The sequence below is a fragment of the Myotis nattereri genome (assembly GCF_964212035.1).
Source record: "Myotis nattereri genome assembly, chromosome: 3".
Taxonomy (NCBI): Eukaryota; Metazoa; Chordata; class Mammalia; order Chiroptera; family Vespertilionidae; genus Myotis; species Myotis nattereri.
The window spans coordinates 23,563,394-23,583,108 of record NC_138077.1 but is presented as its reverse complement, the minus strand read 5'-3'; positions in this window follow the sequence as shown (position 1 = coordinate 23,583,108).

The window sequence follows — 19,715 nt, the reverse complement described above, 5'->3', positions numbered from 1 at the left end:
GTAGTGCGTTTTGTGAGGAAAATGACAGTGCCACTTCACCACATCATAGCAAGAGTACATACCAGCAACATGACATGACGGCTGATGTTAATCTTGAACAATGAGTTGAAGTACTGTTTGTCAGGTTTCTCCCCTGTAAAGTTATTCTTTTTCCCCCTTTTTATACTTTTCCCTTTTATTGGAGGATGGCCTTAGAAACCAAGAAGCAATTTAATTTTTATTTGTATATATTTGCATGCACATATACATATATACATAACCCATCTTGTTTTAAAATAATTTTAAGCCTTATTAGAATTATTTTTCCAAATAGGAGCAGATATTTTATTTTAAGAAATTAAAAATTTAGCATAAACACTGAAATTTAATCCATAAAAACAGAAACACGGAGAAACCAAGATGGCGGCATAGGTAAACACCTGAAATTGCTGCCTCCCACAACCACTTCAAAAATACAACTAAAAGACAAAACAGGCATCATCCAGAACCACAGGAAGGCTGGCTGGCTGAGTGGAAATTCTACAACTAGAAGGAAAAAGAAAAGCACACTGAGACTCAGAAGAGATGCAGAAGTAAAGTGCAGAGGTATGGAGGTGTGAGTACAGAAAGGGCTGGCAACTGAGGTCGCGGTTGTCTTTGTCAATTGCGAGGGAGACACAAGCTCCCAACTGCTCTGAACTCCAGTTCCAGGTGAGTCTCTGGGGACCCAGACTCATACGGGGATAAACTGGACTGTCTGGCATCAGGCAGAACTCGAGGGTGGCTTTCTCTCAGAGGTGCTTACAGCGATTACCGATTACTGCAGGACACTGAGACCCAGGGCCTCTTAGGGCAGGGCTGAGGATCAGCCATAGCTGTTTGCTCTGCCCTGTTGATTCCCTGAGACCCCGCCCCACCCAAGCTGTGCACAGAAGTTTTTGCATATGAATGGCCTGGCCCTTTGCAATCTAAAATTACCTGACAAACTGAAGCTGGGTCAGAGAGACCCAGAACATCCAAAAGAAGGCCCAAGGCCCCACAGGAGCTTGCATTGCTTCACAGCTGGGTCTCATCTGGGCACCTCCAAATCCCAAACAAGGAAGAGGAATCTGCAGATCTCTCTGTAGCTCCTGCTGGGTAACCTCAGGCAGAGGCTAAATTAGCACCTCCTTAGAGATCCAAGAGCCAGTGTACCCAGTGGTCAGAGTGGGACCATCCAGATTACAACTCCTCATATCCATAAGGGACACATTCAGGGGGCAGACTCAGTGAGCACCAAAACCCCACTGAAGCAAGTCTTGCCCCGGAGGGGTGTTTCCAGCACAGAAGTTCTCCCACCATAGACACAGCTGATTCTGACAGCCAATTGGCCTGGAGGTCAATTCTTCCCAGTGATACCTACAACAATCAAGGCTTAACTACAACAAGACTGTGCACAAAGCCCACAAAGAGGTGCACCAAGAGTGTCCACCTCAGGTAATTGGGGAGGCTGAGCCAGTGAGCCCTATAGGACACCTAGCACACAAAGCCACTCTATCAACACAGGGAAGCAGCCAAAATGCGGAGACAAAGAAACAGGACACAAATGACAGAAATGGAGGAAAGCAAACTACTGGATATAGAGTTCAAAACCACACTTTTAAGGTTTTTCAAGAATTTTCTAGAAAACACTGATAAATTTAGTGAGGCCCTTGAGGATATGAAAAAGGACCAACTAGAAATTAAGCATACACTGACTGAAATAAAGAATAATATACAGAGATCCAACAGCAGACTAGAGGATCGCAAGAATCAAGTCAAAGATTTGAAATACAAAGAAGCAAAAAACACCCAACCAGAAAAGAAAAAAGAAGCGAAAAATATGAAGATAGTGTAAGGAGCCTCTGGGACAACTTCAAGTGTACCAACATCCAAATTATGGGGGTGCCAGAAGAAGAGAGAGAGCAAGATATTGAAAACCTATTTGAAGAAATAATGACAGAAAACTTCCCCTACCTGGTGAAAGAAATAGACTTACAAGTCCAGGAAGCACAGAGAACCCCAAACAAAAGGAATCCAAAGAGGACCACACCAAGACACATCATAATTAAAATGCCAAGAGCAAAAGACAAAGAGAGAATCTTAAAAGCAGCAAGAGAAAAACAATCAGTTACCTACAAGGGAATACCCATACGACTGTCAGCTGATTTCTCAACAGAAACTATGTAGGCCAGAAGGGAGTGGCAAGAAATATTCAAAGTGATGAATAGCAAGAACCTACAACCAAGATTACTTTACCCAGCAAAGCTGTCATTCAGAATTGAAGGTCAGATAAAGAGCTTCACAGATAAGAAAAAACTAAAAGAGTTCATCACCACCAAACCAGTATTACATAAAATGCTGAAAGGTATTCTTTAAGAAGAGGAAGAAGAAGAAAAAGGTGAAGATAAAAATTATGAACAACAAATACATGTCTATCAACAAGTGAATCTAAAAATCAAGAGAATAAAAAATCTGATGAACAGAGTAAACTGGTGAATATAATAGAATCAGGGGCATAGAAAGGGAGTGGACTGACAATTCTTGGGGGGAAAGGGGGGTGCAGGAAGAGATTGGACAAAAATCGTACACCTATGGATGAGGACAGTGGGGGGGTAAGGGCAGAGGGTGGGGTGGGAACCGGGTGGAGGGGAGCTATGGGGGGGGAAAAAGAGGAACAACTGTAATAATCTGAACAATAAAGATTTATTAAAAAAAAAACACCAGAAACACCACATATATTTTATATGATTCTGTTCCCATTCTATGTAGGATCTACATATATACAGATCTTCACTGCATTGATTTAGCATGCACAATGTCTACTATAACAAAAGAAACAATTCTATCCATAGCACTGTACAAACAATATGTGATAGACTGAATTTATGTTAGAAGCATTCTTTCTCTTGGGGAAGAAATATATACACTCACGGAGTAGAATATATATTTTCTGCACCACTGACTTTGGACTTAGCCTATGATCTCATTTGGCCAATGGACTAAGAGCAGATGAGATGCAAGAAGAAGTTTAAAACATGCTCGCATGGTTTAAATTGTACTGTTACGCTCCTGTGATTTGCCATAAGACAAACATGCCATAGGGAGCTGCTGGTCTGAGAAGAGCATGTTAACACATGGAGCAGACACAGACCCAGTTCTAAGGCTGAAGCCAAGCTCTGCTGACTAACAGCTCAGAGGAGGTTTTTACATGTGGGACAATGAAGCACATTACATTTGGGGTGGATGAAAAATATGCTTTCTTTCTGTTGTTTTTTTTTTAAGTGGAAGAAGGTCAGCTTTGAAAGGAAAAGTAGGAAAAAAATATAAAATATGTTCTAGAGAAAATAATCTAGATCAGTTCTAGAGAAAAATTTAATAGGAAATTGAAATTCTGAGATTTTTTTTTTCTGTTAAAACCCACTCATGCCCTTATTCTCCTAGGAAAATCTTTGTGGACCCCTGTTTGAATACCATGGGCTTAAAACATCCATTATATAAGTTCATATGTGAATACATGCCTCTCTATCAAACTGTTACCTAAGGGGACTTTGTTCTTATCTCAAATAAATGAAATGCTTTCTGAAGTGCAGTTTCCTGTTTGAAGATGTTTAGTAGAAAGCCAAAGAACCTCTTTGTATGGAGAAAAGCTTCATATTCTCTTTCCACTTCATGATGAAACTTCTTGAAAAAGTGGCTCTGAAGAAGGTCATGCTTGTGACCTTAGATAAGATCCTTTCAAGCCTGTTGGAAGAGACTAACACCAGTCCTTGCTTATGTGGAAAACAAGGAGTATCTGTCTTTAGAAAAAAAAAAAAAAATGATGTGCAATCAAGCCTCACAGTGTTGCCATTTGAGTGAAGGACAGCAAGAGTTTGCTTGGCTAATACATTTCTCATTTGGAATATGTCAGAGGCCTTTGTAGTTTCTAAAAGGGGATCATAATATAATAATTCTTCACTGTAATAGGGATGCACAGAAGAAATGAAAACCTTCAGTGAGCTTCCTTTGATGGTTTTATCTGGGCTGCCTATGAATGTCCATTGAATCTGCCAATATCTCCACAAAATGCTACAAAATGTTAAGTGTCCTCAGTAGTGGGGATAAGAGTGTCATGTGACTGAGGCCCTACACTTCGGCTATAACTGATAAATGCAGCATTTTCCAGAGTACCGGGGTTCAAAGGTCTATGATTGGTGTATCTTCTTGTGATTGGAACTGCAGTATGCACTACGTAGATTCTTCAAGCATTGCCTTCCATATTTGATGAAATTCAGATGTACACAATATGCCAGCATGTCAAAAATGAGGCTTCTTTACCTTAAAAATAGCAATAGCATTCAATGTATTGTTAGGATGTTTCTTCACCTTAGATTGATTCATGTTGCCATTGGTGCCACCTGGCGAAAACCAGCACATCTCTTGCCTGGATTACTGTAATAGCCTCTAAACTGGTCATCATGCTTCCATTCTTGGTGCCAGGTCTGTACTACACATGGGAGAGTTTGATCACATCACTTGTCAAAGACTTCCAGTGCTTTCTCAACTTGAGTAAAAGCCAAAATCATTATAGTGGCTTACAAGGTCCTACACAATATCATCAACCATTACTTCTCTCATCTCATCTTGGACCATCTACTTGCTCATGCTGTCCACTTGCCACCTGGGTCTTTGCAGATCTTTGATATGCCTTGTATGCTCCTGCCTCAAAGTCTTGTTCCCTCTGCTTGAACATGATTATGGAGGTATCTTCAGGGTCCACCCTCACCTCACTCAAGTTTTTACTAAAAAACATCTTTTCACTGAAGCTCTTCCTAGCCTCTCTATTTAAGATTCCAAACTTTTCACATGCTTTAATTTTTTTGGCACTTGGCATTTTAAAATTACTTACTTAAATTATTTATTTTTTCTTGCTTGACCCAATCTAAAAATTTTAGCATTGTGAGGGCAAGTATTTTGGTCTGTTTATTCACTGCCATATTCCTAACACCTAAAAGTTCCTGGCACAAAGAGGGAGCTCAACAAATATTTTTTGAAAGCAGGCTACTAGTGAGAAAGCAATGGGCCTTCATCACAAATGGTAATGAAGATAAGACCAAAGGATATGTGAAGTTTTATGTGTGTTCTTTGACATTTTCCAATTCAAACACTTAAGATAGTGTTTAATAGCAGGGCATGTTTAATCACTAACAATGAAAAAGCATTCTAGTTGTCCTAGGACAAAGATGATAATAATTTTACAATGCATGAGAGTATTCAGAAGTATCTCATGCCACCATATACTTTTGGATTGAAATGAGGCCAGTCTTTAAAGTTAGAGAATATGTCACAAGATTTCTTAACACAATTTTGGCTGCCACTGGAGGTCCCTGATGGCACAGAAAATAGAAACCTGATTATTAAAGACGGAGAAGCTATTAGAATGGCTAAAATAAATAATGCTGACCATACCAAGTGTTGACAAGGATATGCAGGAACTGGATCTCTGATACGGTGCTAGAGGAATGCAAAATGGTATAGCCAGTCTGGAAAATGGTCTGGTAGATTCGTATAAATCCGAACATATGGCATTTGGCTCTTAGTTACTTACCCAAAGAAAATCAATATTTACATTAACCAAAAAACATCCATATGGGAATGTTTCAGAAGCATTAAACATAGTGAAAAACTGAGAACAACCCAAATGTCCTTCAATGGGAGGATTATAAACAAATGGAGGTACATCCATACAATGGAATACTACTCAGCAATATAAGGGACCAAACTACTCACACATAATAATACAAATGGCTCTCAAAAGCTTTATACTGAATACATGAAGCCAGTTTTAAAAGGTTACGTATTGAATAATTCCATGTATATAACATTCCTGAGAAGGCACAGGAATGGAGAACTGATCAGTGGTTATCAGGAGGTAGATGTTATGGGAAAGTATAAAGAGGTAGCATGAGGGAATTTGGGTGAGAGATAGGTCTGTTCTACATCCTCAGTGTGGTTGTGGTTACCTGAATCTATGCATGTTTGAAAACGCATAGAAGTGTACACACACACACACACACACACACACACACATGAACTAATTTTATTTTATTTATTTTACTTTTTATTTTTTCCTCTCTCCAGTTTTATTTATTAAAATTTCTTTATTGATTAAGGTATTACATATGTCTTTATCCCCCCACTACCCTTCGTTCCTCCCCCCCCACTCTTGCCCTCATCCCCCTGTTGTCTGTGTCCATTGGTTAGGCTTATATGCATGCATACATGTCCTTTGGTTGATCTCTCCCCCTTACCCCCACCCTCCCCTACCTTCCCTCTAAGGTTTGACAGTCTGATCAATGTTTTTCTCTCTCTGGGTCTGTTTTTGTTCATCAGTTTATGTTCATTATATTCTATAAATCAGTGAGATCATGTGGTATTTATCTTTCTCTGACTAATTTTAAAACCTTCTGCGCTAAAAAAAAAATTAAAAAGACAGGACAGGATTTGTCAGCACTGGTTCTGGGGTAAAGCTAAAGTACTAGTGGTGTCATAGGAAACACAATACACAGTTGTCTCTTTTAGATCAATGACCTTTAGAAATCTTCTTTACTTGCTCCTACCCTGTACCATCCTATTTAATAAAAAGCCAATATGCAAATCGACCTAATGGCAGAAAGACCAAGCTATGACGCTATGACACGCAATGAGAGGACTGTGCCCTCTCATCAGTCCAAGGCTTGAACCTGTCCAAAACGCTGACCACCAGGGGGCAGAGGCTCAGCACAGGAGCTGCCCTCTGGTAGTGAGTGCACTCCCACAGGGGGAGCAGCTCAGCCAGAAACTAGGTTCACAGCTGGCAAGTGCAGCAGCAGTGGCAGGAGCCCACCTTTGCAGCAAAGATCAGAATGTCCAACTGCCCACGGGGAGCCCCAGGCTGCAAGAGGGCACAGGCCATGCTGAAGGACCTTTCCCCCGCCCTCCCCCAGTGCACAAATCTCATGCACCAGGCCTCTAGTCTACTTATATAAAAACCATGGGTGGTGTTCATCACATAGGGATGAACAGCGACCAGGCAGAAGGCAGTCAGTCCTACAGGGGTTGTCTTGACAACGGCTGCTCCCTCCCCCAAGCTGTTTCCCGGAGCTGTTTCCTGTAAGGGTGGAGTTTGAGTCAGGAACCCGCCCTGGGAGCACGGAGGCAGATCTTTCTAAAGTGTGCCCCAGCATGGGGTGAACCTGAGTGGGGCAGCTGAAATGCTTAGAAAAGGCAGACAAGAGAATGAAAGCCGGTTCTCAGTGGGACGCTGCTTCTCTGAGTGACAGCGACCACGCCCACAGCCATGCCTTTAGTTTATAGCAGATGCTATGAGGCAAAGTAAGGGCGTGACCAAGATGTTTACAAACATTCTCCTGGGTTTCAATTCTACTCAACTACATGCACCTGAACTCTATCAAGCCCACATCACTCAGGCATGTGGGGCCACGGGTTCGGACCACAGGTTCAAGCTTACAACTACAGCTGTTGGCTATAATTGTGCTGGGAGGGCCCTGCCCTCCAACCTGGGACTTGCACGTGGCAATGAGAGGACTGTGTCCTCTCATCAGTCCAAGGCTTGAACCTGTCCAAACACTGTAGCAGCTCCCCACAATAAAGTTTTAATTCTGTTTCTTTGTTACTAATGTTGTGGCCCCACCCCATAACAAAGAAACAAAGGAAAATTTCCCCATTGAATTTCTGAATAGTATTATTCCTTCGGGAATGCCATGTCATAAATTAAAATTGAAAGTGGGTGCAATCATCATGCTATTGAGAAATCTCAATAGTAAATGGGGTCTTTGTAATGGTACCAGATTTATTATCAAAAGGTTACGACCTAACATTATTGAAGCTGAAGTATTAACAGGATCTGCAGAGGGAGAGGCTGTTCTGATTCCAAGAATTAATTTGTCCCCATCTGACACCGGCCTCCCATTTAAATTGATTTGACGACGGTTTCCCGTGATGCCAGCATTTGTGATGACTATTAATAAATCACAAGGACAAACTGTAGACAGAGTAGGCATGTTCCTACCTGAACCCGTTTTTGAACATGGTCAGTTATATGTTGCTTTCTCTTGAGTTTGAAGAGCATGTGATGTTACAGTTAAAGTTTTAAGTACTTCATTACAAGGGAAATTAGTCAAGCACTCTGAAAGTGTTTTCACTCTTAATGTGGAGTGCAGGGAGATATTAGAATAAGTTTAATCACTTTATCAGTCATTGTTTGCATCACTGTTGTTTTTCTATCATGTTTTTGTTGTTTTTATATCATGTTTTTGCAATTTTTATATCATGCCTCTGTTGTTGTTATATCCTACTGTTACTGTTTATTTATTAATAAATTTATATATTACTTTCATATACATTTTACTAATTTCCTTTCATCTCTCACACTTCTATTATAGAGAAAGGGCAAATAGCAATATTAAAATATATCCACTAATTAATTTCCTTTTTAAAAAAATTATATTTTATTGATTTTTTACAGAGAGGAAGGGAGAGGGATAGAGAGTTTGAAACATCGATGAGAGAGAAACATCGATCAGCTGCTTCCTGCACTCTCCCCACTGGGGATGTACCTGCAACCAAGGTACATGCCCTTGACTAGAATCGAGCCTGGGACCCTTGAGTCTGCAGACTGATGTTCTATCCACTGAGCCAAACCGTTTAGGGAAATTAATTCCCTTTTAATGTGCAGGAATTTCGTGCACTGGGCTACCAGTATGAAATAAAATCAACTAGTGAGACAGTCTCACCCACAACTTTCTGATATATTTTTAGATGATCTGAAAGGCCTAATTAGAATGAGAAGATATTATCAAGCAACATTTCTACATGATAATGTTGATTCTTGAATGAAATTATTTCTTGTGACTTTAAAAATTTAGAAGCATGTAATGTTGTTTTCTTTTCTCCACAGAGTATGATCTTCAGCACCATATTTGAGTAAGCTATTGAGTGTATGTTTCAAAGCTGGCAGGTATATTTTTATTTATTTATTTTTTAAATATATTTTATTGGTTTTTTACAGAGAGGAAGGGAGAGAGATAGAGAGTTAGAAACATCAATGAGAAAAAAACATCGATCAGCTGCCTCCTGCACACCGCCCACTGGAGATGTGCCCGCAACCAAGGTACATGCCCTTGACTGGAACCAAACCCGGAACCCTTCAGTCCGCAGGCCAACACTCTATCCACTGAGCCAAACCAGTCAGGGCATGGCAGGTATATTTTTAATGCTTGCTTTCTTTTCTATTAATTATCTTTTTTGGTTCAACTGGAATGATATCATTCCTTCTGGGAATTCAGGATAAAGCATTTGGGCCATAGGCCTGGCCTATCAGGACTAAAGACCCATTAATCACCTCTTAAATTTTAATGTTTACTGGAGAAATCCCATTAATATTAGTACCTTTTGTCTCCAATTTAACATAAAATATATTTTTAAAGACAGAGTTGATGGACAAGGGATTCTATTGCACTTTGATGATATCAGACTAATACAAAAATTCAACCTAAAGGTTTAATTCAAGCAAACACCTTTAAAGCACATGTTGTAAGAAGGCCCATATGTATAAAAATAGCCTTTGATGTTTAATTTTTTTCTTTCATGTTTGCTATGGTCTTTGAGGGTAGAATTGTGAGCACATAACAAATCATTAATTTCAGTCTCAGAGGAAGAGTCAGTGTGTGTGTGTGTGTGTGTGTGGTATAATTGGTAGTAGCTGGATGTTAACTAATACCAGCATCACAGAAGAACAAGACCTCATTCAGCAACTGCCTTTTCTTATAATAACAGTAATGATAATTAATGATAAATAAACCTTTATTGATTGTTTACTATATTCCATGTATTAGAGTGTCTTACATTAATTTTCTTTCCTTTCCTACATTTTTCACACAATGTTTGGATTTTCCAAGTCTTACATTTTCCAAGTTCTTATATCAGGGATCCAACTGATTCAGAACTTACATATTTTTTGAGACTTGGATTTATAGATAATTTAATAACTTATAAATAAGTAAGTTTGAATCTTAAGTTCCACGACACAAAAATATTCTTGTGAAGCTGACCTAAATTTATTTTGGGAAATTATTTCTTATAATTTCCAAGATACAGGCTTTATTTCAAAAGTAACATTTTTCCAGTACAGCCTTTCATTTTTGTTTTTTATGTCTCAATTCAATGACCACTCTATTTCCAACATATACTGAAACTGACACCAACTGTCAAGCAAGAACTGTGGTGCATGAGCAGCTCTTGCAGGAGACGGGGATACATAAATAGTGCAGTAAAACCCCAGAAACACATCCACAAAACTGACTTGTAATTGATGAATAATCATTTTACTTCCACAATCAGTGATGTATGTAAATTTACTGCTTATATTTCCAAATCTTCTTACCCTGCCCACCCCCAGGCCCTCACATATATCCTCTTGACTGTCAAAGTGACTGATGTTTATTTAAATTCCACAAACTCAGAGGCATCACAATCTAAGCATGGATATTCATTGCCATGGTCTAACTCTGGCCCCACACATAAAAGTTCCACTGCAAAGTCACAGGCTCCTCTCAGCAAGCTCTGCATAAAACCTTGCAGGACTCATATTCTTGGTGGCTGATTATTTCCAACCTGTAAACACATTCATTTGTAGAAAGAATTAAAAATTCAGGTTATTTTCTTTAAACTCATAAAAAGTGAAATAGAGCAAATGTTTAGTGTTTTATATTGGTAAAAACTGATTTGACATCATGGAAAGAACATAAACTTTGGAGGCAGATTTGAGTTCAAATTCTAGTTTGATCATTTATTAGCTCTATGATCTTGAACAAGGTGGCTAGCCTACCTGACCTCAACATTATTGAAGATAATAATGAGATCTCATAGGACTGCTTTAAGGATTAAAGAAGAGTGAAAAGTAAGTGCTTGCACTCAAACCATTCTCTCTGGTCTGCTATTATAAGGGGAAATCCCACTCAAGCCATGCCTAGTGGGTACTGGGGCATATGGATCTGTGTAGGGAAAGAGACGTCTGGGAGGAGATATGAATTTAGAAACTATCAGCATATGCAACGTAGTTGAAGCCAGAGGAGGAAATGAACTCACCTTGAGGAAAAGAGGCGAGGCAAAATATTTAGGACATAAAGTAAAAAAGAAAAAAACTCATGCACAGTGTGTGAAACTGAACAGGCATTATTAAGTACCAGTTCCATTTCAAATAGTGTTCTTTGACAGAGAAGTTCTCAAACGAAATTGTCTGGAGACAGTGGACTAATTATTTTATAGTCTTAATTTATAGTTCTTCTGCTGTACCTTGAAAATTGAGTATTTACAGGTTCTTTATGAGCTGTAACATTTTATGGCCTGTCAGGGCATTGATTGATACAGGGCACTGAAAATAATCATATAAGATTACCTTATAATACGTATCAGTATCTGTCATGTTGACAGTGGAATTGCAATACTGTAAATCTACAAAGATTAAAAATTTTAAGTGGAATGTCCTAAGTTGAATATTTATTACAATACCCCACTGCACCAGAAGAAGAAACAGAGACAGATCACTAAATTGACTTTAAGAAAATGTAGCTCTGCAATTTTAGGACTACAACAGCTCTCTTGTGTTTATGGACCTTAGACTGATCTGCTGTTCTCACTACCTTTCTCATGACAAATGATTTCCTGACTAGTGTGCAATCTTATGGGATGCCATATCTCCAGTTACATTTCTAAACAAAACATTGACATAAAAAGGCACATATGATCTATGCATATTTCGATAATGGTCTACTCCAAAAATCTGGTGGGAAATAGGTAACGATGTGATCGTCTTTCAGCAATCTTAAAGAAAAGCTAGTGTAGTTGGTTTTACCTTCCCATCTACCACAACCACCATGCTGCAGGCCAGTGACTCACAGTTTATTCACCTCCTAAAGTCCATGGGGTAGGTATTTTGAAAGATTTTATGCATCAAACTGCACATATTGACAATATTTCAATGTTTTATTAATCCGATATTAAATAAATCTACTCAGAGCTTTCAATCAATAAGATACAACCACTGCCATCACCCCTGATTTGATAGAACGTTAGCCAAAGCTGTGTTTTTTAATCTATATTGAGGGTGCTTGTGCCCTCACTTTTATTTTCACTGGCAGTGGGAGTAGAAAGTCCTCAATTAGGAAACACTGCTATAGACTTACAACCAGAACTAGAGTTTTAATTCCACTGTTATGAGGAAACAAGAAATGTTGGAAAGAAAAAAATGGAAGTGAGATGAAGGCCAGAGAAAAGAAGTAGACTTTGGTGTAAAATCATAGTACAGAAGGTTTTTAAAGAAATGAATAGGAAATCCAACTAACTCCACAGCCAGGCCTCTATATCCCAGACTTGCAACCCTCATGCATAACCCACCAGCCCTTCATGCTTCCTCCAAGCCTAGCAGCCCCCAGGACAATCTCTGGGAGAGGAGGAGGATGTGGGTGTTTTACTGTAGGCTTTGGTTCATTTTTGTCTCATGATTGCACTGGGGACTACTTTTATTTTCTACTTCTATACCATTAGCTTCTCCTTGGTTCAATCAATTCTCTGCTTTTAAGCACTCCCATTCCCTCACTGAAAAATAATCCCCAACAAACACCCCCTGACACACACATGATGACACTATCCATTTGTAGTTCAGAATATCTCCTTGGGCAGGAGAGATGGTGTGTGTGTGTGTGTGTGTGTGTGTGTGTGTGTGTGTGCCTTTGGTGAATGATATTTGTGTCCTTGCCCTACACCTCCATACATTCCCACTCCACACAACATTATTAAGGCACGTTAGTTAAATAAGATATCAATGTGTCTCTGGGGGCACAGATGGGCCTCACTCATTTTGTTTCCTTTGTAACAATGGGGCCAAAAGAAAAGAATCCAAGATTTATAGGACACTTACTATGTACCAGGGACTGTGCTGGTTGCTCTACCTACATCACATTATTTCATCTTCATATCATCCCTATGAGATGGAGATGAGTCTCATTTTACACACGAGAAAACTGAGACTCAGATGAATTAAATAACTTGACCAAAGACATAGTGAAATGTGCAGCATTCAAAACATCAACCCTTTTTTTAAAAAAATATATTTTATAGATTTTATACAGAGAGGAAGGGAGAGAGATAGAGAGTTAGAAACATCGATGGGAGAGAAACATCGATCAGCCGCCTCCTGCACATCTCCTACTGCGGATGTGCCCACAACCCAGGTACATGCCCTTGACCGGAATCAAACCTGGGACCTTTCAGTCCACAGGCCGACGCTCTATCCACTGAGCCAAACCGGTTTCAGCAAAACATCAACTCTTTGACAACAAACTCCAAGCTTTTTCCATTCCAATTCATATAAATACCTATCTAATAAAAGACAAAAGGGTAATTAACCATACCTCCGCTACACTTCCCATTGGCTAATCAGTGAGATATGCAAATTAACTGCCAACAAAGATGGCGGCCGGCAGCCACTCAGCTGAAACGAGCATGAAGCTTGCTTGCTCCAGTGATGGAGGAAGCCAAGGTTCCCTGCCTGCCGCGGCCTGGCTCTGAGTTCCTTAATCAACAGCTCCAAAAGCAACAAAGTTTCAATTATAGAAGCTAAACAAACCCCAGATACCTGCTTTCAGCCAGCCACCGCCTCAGAGCTGGGAGCACCAGTGATGGCAACAGAGTTTCAATTATAGAAGGTAAATAAATCAAAGAAGAAGAAAAAAGAAAAAAAGGAGAGGCTGGGAGCTTCCGTTGCCAGCCAGCCTGAAAATGGCCCTCAGCCCCTCACCCAGACTGGCCAGGCACCCCAGTGGGGACCCCCGCCCTGAAGGGGGTGTGGCCAGCCTGAAAACAGCCATCAGCCCCTCATCCAGACTGGCCAGGCACCCAAGCGGGACCCCCACCCTGATCCGGGACATCCTTCAGGGCAAACCAGCCGGCCCCCACCTGTGCACCAGGCCTCTATCCTATATAGTAAAAGGGTAATATGCAAACTGACCCTAACAGCAGAAAGACTGGGAATGACTGGTCACAATGACACACACTGACCACCAGGGGGCAGACGCTCAATGCAGGAGCTGCCCTCTGGTGGTCAGGGTGCTCCCACATGGGAGGAGCTCTGCTTAGCCACAAGCCAGGCTGATGGCTGCCAGTACAGCGGTGGTGGTGGGAGCCTCTCCTGCCTCCTCAGCAGCGCTAAGGATGTCTGACTGCAGCTTAGGTCTGCTCCCCACTGGCAAGTGGACATCCCCCGAGGGCTGCCGGGCTGCCAGAGCGATGTCTGACTGCCATCTTAGGTCCAAGTCCCCGGGGAGCAGGCCTAAGCCAGCAAGTGGTCATCCCCTGAGGGGTCCCAGACTGTGAGAAGGCACAGGCCAGGCTGAGGGACCACCCCCCTTCCACCCAGTGCACAAATTTTTGTGCACCGGGCCTCTAGTCTTATATAATAAGAGAGGGATAAGCTAATTAGCCCAGATATGCTGTTAGTCACGACTAAATATGCTAATTAGTCATGACCAGTATGCAAATTGGCCATCACTCCAACACACAAGATGGCCGCCCCCACGTGGTCAAAGATGGCCACCCCATGTGGCCACAAGATGGCCTACAGGGGAGGGCAGTTGTGGGCAATCAGGCCAACAGGGGAGGGCAATTGGGGGCAACCAGGCCGCAGGGGAGGGCAGTTGGGAGCGATCGGGCCAGCAGGGGAACAGGCGTCAATCAGGCTGGCAGGGGAGTGGTTAGGGGGTGATCAGGCAGGCAGGCAGGTGAGCGGTTGGGAGCCAGCAGTCCTAGATTGTGAGAGGGATGTCCGACTGCCCACAGGGATCGGGCCCAAACGGGCAGTCAGACATCCCTCGAGGGGTCCCAGATTGGAGAGGGTGCAGGCTGGGCTGAGGGACACCGCCCCCCAAGTGCACGAATTTCATGCACCGGGCCTCTAGTGATCATATAATGCCCTAGCTATTTAAAACCACCACTGTTTCCTCACTGCCCCAAAGATAGAGTCCTGGCCCCATGGTGTGGTGCCAGAATCCTCCCAGTTTTGGCCCCCTTCCCTCCCTGGCTCAGTACTCCAGGCCACACTAAACCAGGGTCATTTTCCTGAACACTCCACACTGCTTCACCCTTTCTTGGTTTGTTCTTCTACTCCTTCTGCTTATAATGTTCTCCTCCACCCTGTCCACCTGGGGAAAGCCACCTTCATGAGTCACGTCATTTCTCCACTCTCTGTGAAGCCTTTTCTTAACAGCTGCTCTTCCTTTGCTCTCCTATATTTCCTATAACCCATCCATCTCTCTTAAGCCTCCTCATCCTAACCCAAACCCCATAACAATATGTGGACATACTCCTATCACAGCTCTAGTAATTAACTTGCTTAACATATTTATCTGCATTCCAAGATTATAAATTTCTCAAGGGCAGGAGTCATGTCTTGGTCATCATGTACCTCATATCATACCTCTATGTACTGCTGCCCAGTAGAACATCCTGCAATAAATGAAACGTTCCTCTATGCTTGTCCAAAATAGTAACTGCTAGCCACATGTTTTGTGGCTTGAGAAACTGAGATGCGGTTAATGCAGCTGAGAAACTTAATTTTAGAATTTTATTTTATTTTAAGTATTTTAAATTCAAATAGGCACAAGTGACTAATGGCTATCTTTCTGCATATTGCAGCTTAGAGCTTATAAAGGGTCTGGAACATAGCAGGTATCAGTAAGTATCTGCTGAATGGCATGGCCATTCAGTTCAGTCACCCAAGATTTCCACTTACCCAAACCCAAGAGCCTTTGCTATATTTTTAATTCTGCTCAACCACTTCCTTGGTGGAGACTTTAGAGGTGATCCTTCATCTTCCCATACTTTCCAGGCCTGGCTAGAGGAGCACCCCTCTGTTTCTTGGAACTTTGGAACTTTTCTGACCACTAATTTGTTTCCTTTGCTGCTTTTTTTTTTCTGACTCTCATTTCTACAGAGGCTATAAAATAGGATTGTATTTCCACCAGAGTATCATTCCACAAGTAACCATAAAACATAGAAGCAGAGTTATTAAAGCCTCAAGGGAAAATGTATGGACAAAATATCAGCCTGATTCATTATGAATAGCTGTTATAAACAGGGGCTTGCTAACAAATAACACGAAAACTAATTTGCCTCTGCAACAAAATTACCCCACACATATCCACCATGGTTCCCAACTCCCTTCCTCCCATGGTTTTTACCAGGATTCTTTAATTAAAGAAATCTTGCCAATTTAGAAAGTTTTAGAGTCTGCTACTCATGTTCATGGGGGCTCGACTTGAAATCTTTGCTAATAATCTCAGTATTGCCTAGATTTCCAGGTGGTTAGAAAGTTCTCTACGTACCCAAGAGGAGGACCTAAGCTGACAATTACTGGGTATTTACAACATTCCAGGCACTGTGATAAAAATCCGCCCCCCTCCCCCTAGAACTTCTAAATAGGCATTAATATTTATTTTGAAACAATGAGGAAAAGGAGGATGAGAAAGGTCACTACTTCCCCAAGGTCATGAGTGGCTGAGCTGGGAATACAGCCTCAGTTGCTCAATTGCAAAGCCCATGTACTTGGAAACAACCTAAGTGTCTGTTGAAAGATGAATGGATTAACAAAAGGTGTATTATTTATATATCTTTCTACCTATCCAATATACACAATGGAATATTTTTCAGCCATAAGAAAAATTCTACCATTTACAACAACATGGATGAACCTTGAGGGCATTATGTTAAGTGAGATAAGTCAGACAGACTTGCATATGGAACAGAAAAAATTCAAACTCATGGAAACAGCAGTAGATTGGTGTTTGCAGGAGCTGGGGGTGAGGAAAATGGGGAGTGTTGGTCAAAGGGTACAAACTTTCAGTTATAAGGTGAATACAGCCTGGGGATCTATTATACAGCATGGTGATGATAGTTAGCAATTCTGTATTATGTACTTGGATTTGCTAAAACAGACTGCTGTCCTGTCCTGATTCTAGGTTAAATTTTCAAGGTAATAATTCCAAATTCCAAAGACTTACTCTCTTATCGATACCTTCTCTAGCAGGGGAGCACTTACAAATATGCTAATACTAAGGACATGAACAGACAATTCACAGAGAAGGGAAAACACGACTTAATATGTGAAAAAACCTCTCAATCTTAGTACAAATTAAATTACACTGAGAATTATTTTTTACCTATCAGTCTGGCAAAGATGAAAAGTTTGGTAATACACCCTGTTATCACTCCACAAATTAACCAAAATTTATGGAATGCAATCCAAGCAAATTTATATAAATTAAATGTCATACATCTTTGATTCAGAAATTCCACTTTAAGGAATTTATCTTATAGATATATTTGCATATCTATTAAGAGACTGAATGTACAAATGAACAATGGTTGACCCATATATAAGATGAGAACTCTGACCCACATCCTATAGCAATCTGTCCAGGAAACCAATTTCTTATCTCTAATAAAAAGCCTAGGAAGCCAGCCTGCTGTAAGTCAGACTTGCAGAATGCCAGATAGCTATCTCTAGTAACAACCCAGGAAACTAAACAATAACTTCTGTAACAATGAGCTCAAAATGTCCAGGACTTGATTATAAACTGACAGATTCCCTCATTTTTGTCCCCACTTCCAACTTAGAACCAATCTGCAAAAGCCAAATATGTTCCCTTAACCAATCACATTAGATGCCCAACTCCAGCTTCCCTATGCCAACAGTCTCCCCAATCAGGCCATGCCTGAAGCCTTCCTCTTTTCTTCTTTTTTTCAATATAAAGTTTTCCCACTCCTCTGCCTGCCTTTGAGTATCTGCCAAAATACAAGTGCTGACCCGCTTGCTATAGCAAGCCTTGAATAAGTAGCTTTGGCTTTTCTCATTTGGTTGTTCTTTGTTTATTTTCATAGAGTGCAAAGATGTATGTAAAAGGGTATTTATTCTAACGTTGCTTCAAGTAGCAAAAGACTGAAGACACTCAAATGCCCACTCATAGGAGACTGATCCATCCATAGATGGAATACTGTGCAACTATTAATGAGAGAGAGGTAGATATTTGTGTGTGCACATGGACCAACCACCAAGGTACAGCATTACAAAAACAAGCAAACAACTAAATTAAAAAAATAAGGTAAACAATGTGCTTAAATAGATTTAAATCTATTCACAAGAAACTGCTAAGGTGAGATGAATTGAATAATTGAGAAATAAAGATGAGGTGCAAAATTAGTATGCATGTGTACCCTTTTGTGTCTTTTGAATTTTGTATTATGTTTATGAATTATTTATTCAAATAAATAGATTAAATTTTAAAATCTAACTTTTGCAATACCTGGAATATTAGCAGAGTGGCCATTTTCTCATAAATTATCAAATTGATAAATTTCAGCCTTAAAAATACGGTAATGCATCAAAAAAATAATTTTAATGCTCATCCTTTGAGTGGGGACCCAAGGTAATCATGCACAGAAGACTTCCTGGTCCTCCACTATTGGGAATGTTGCCCTTGCAACAAAACAGTTATAGCTGGAGCAGTTGGTGACATAGGGGATCGAAAAATCAACTCCATTGATCACTGAGGTACCAGGAATCACAGACAGAGAAGTTCCTGGCATTCCTAAATTTTAAATTCACAACGAAGTCCCATAGCTTTATATCTGTTCACTTACAACTACACTTAAAATATAAGGGAACTTTAATAGTCACTCCTCTAGCCTATATTTCCACCTCAGGAAAGAGCAGAGCCCAAAGTCTTCCTCAAGTCAGTCAGATGCCCTGCATCACAATGACTGGGGCAGGGGGAGCTCTGAGGGAGGGTGTTGTTAACACAAGAACAGATTCCTGCTCTGACTCAGCAAGTTGACAAGCATCCCTGACAATTGCTATGCTTGGCAAAGAGGACAAACCCTGCTTGGGACTGAATTATCTAGCTCAGCCTGGGCCTGACCTGACCTTCTGCTGATTTTTTTTCACTTGGACACAGGCTCCATCTCACCCCTGACTGAACCTGTGGCTCTCAGCGACATTCAGCACTCTAGGTGGGAAGTAGGTTTGGGATTTCTCCCTTGAACTTTGAAAATAGAGCTGGTTATAAGACAGAAATAGCAAAATGGACTTGGGATCCCATGGTGTCCAGTAAACTGTAAGAAGTCAGAGACAGAATGACCATGTTAAGATGTCAGTGCCTGCTCCTACCCAATAATTTTGACTTTATGCTATTATCACTATAAGGATAAATGATGGCCCTCACACCAGAATATAGGTTCTGCAGATTTTTATGTTTTATTGACTGATATTTCTGAAGCATCTAAGTAGTGTCTGCCACATAGTAAGTGCTCAATACAAATTAGATCATTCAAAATACAAGTTATCTCACAGTCACGGTCAAGAAGCTGGAATTAAGTTCTCATTAATTAATCACTCAAATCTAGTCCTCTAATGCTGCCCCAAACACTACACAACTTTGGTGTCTTCTGCCTAGACCAAGCGTTAGGACTATTGACAAAGATGTAGCCTGGAACAATTCTTTCCACGCTGATAAAATGGAGTTAAGCAAAAGATATGGATGTACTCTCTAACTAAAACACTACCTAGAAAAAGTAGCTCACTAAATGATATGTGTCTCTGGTGTCAAAAATAATTAGTAAATATA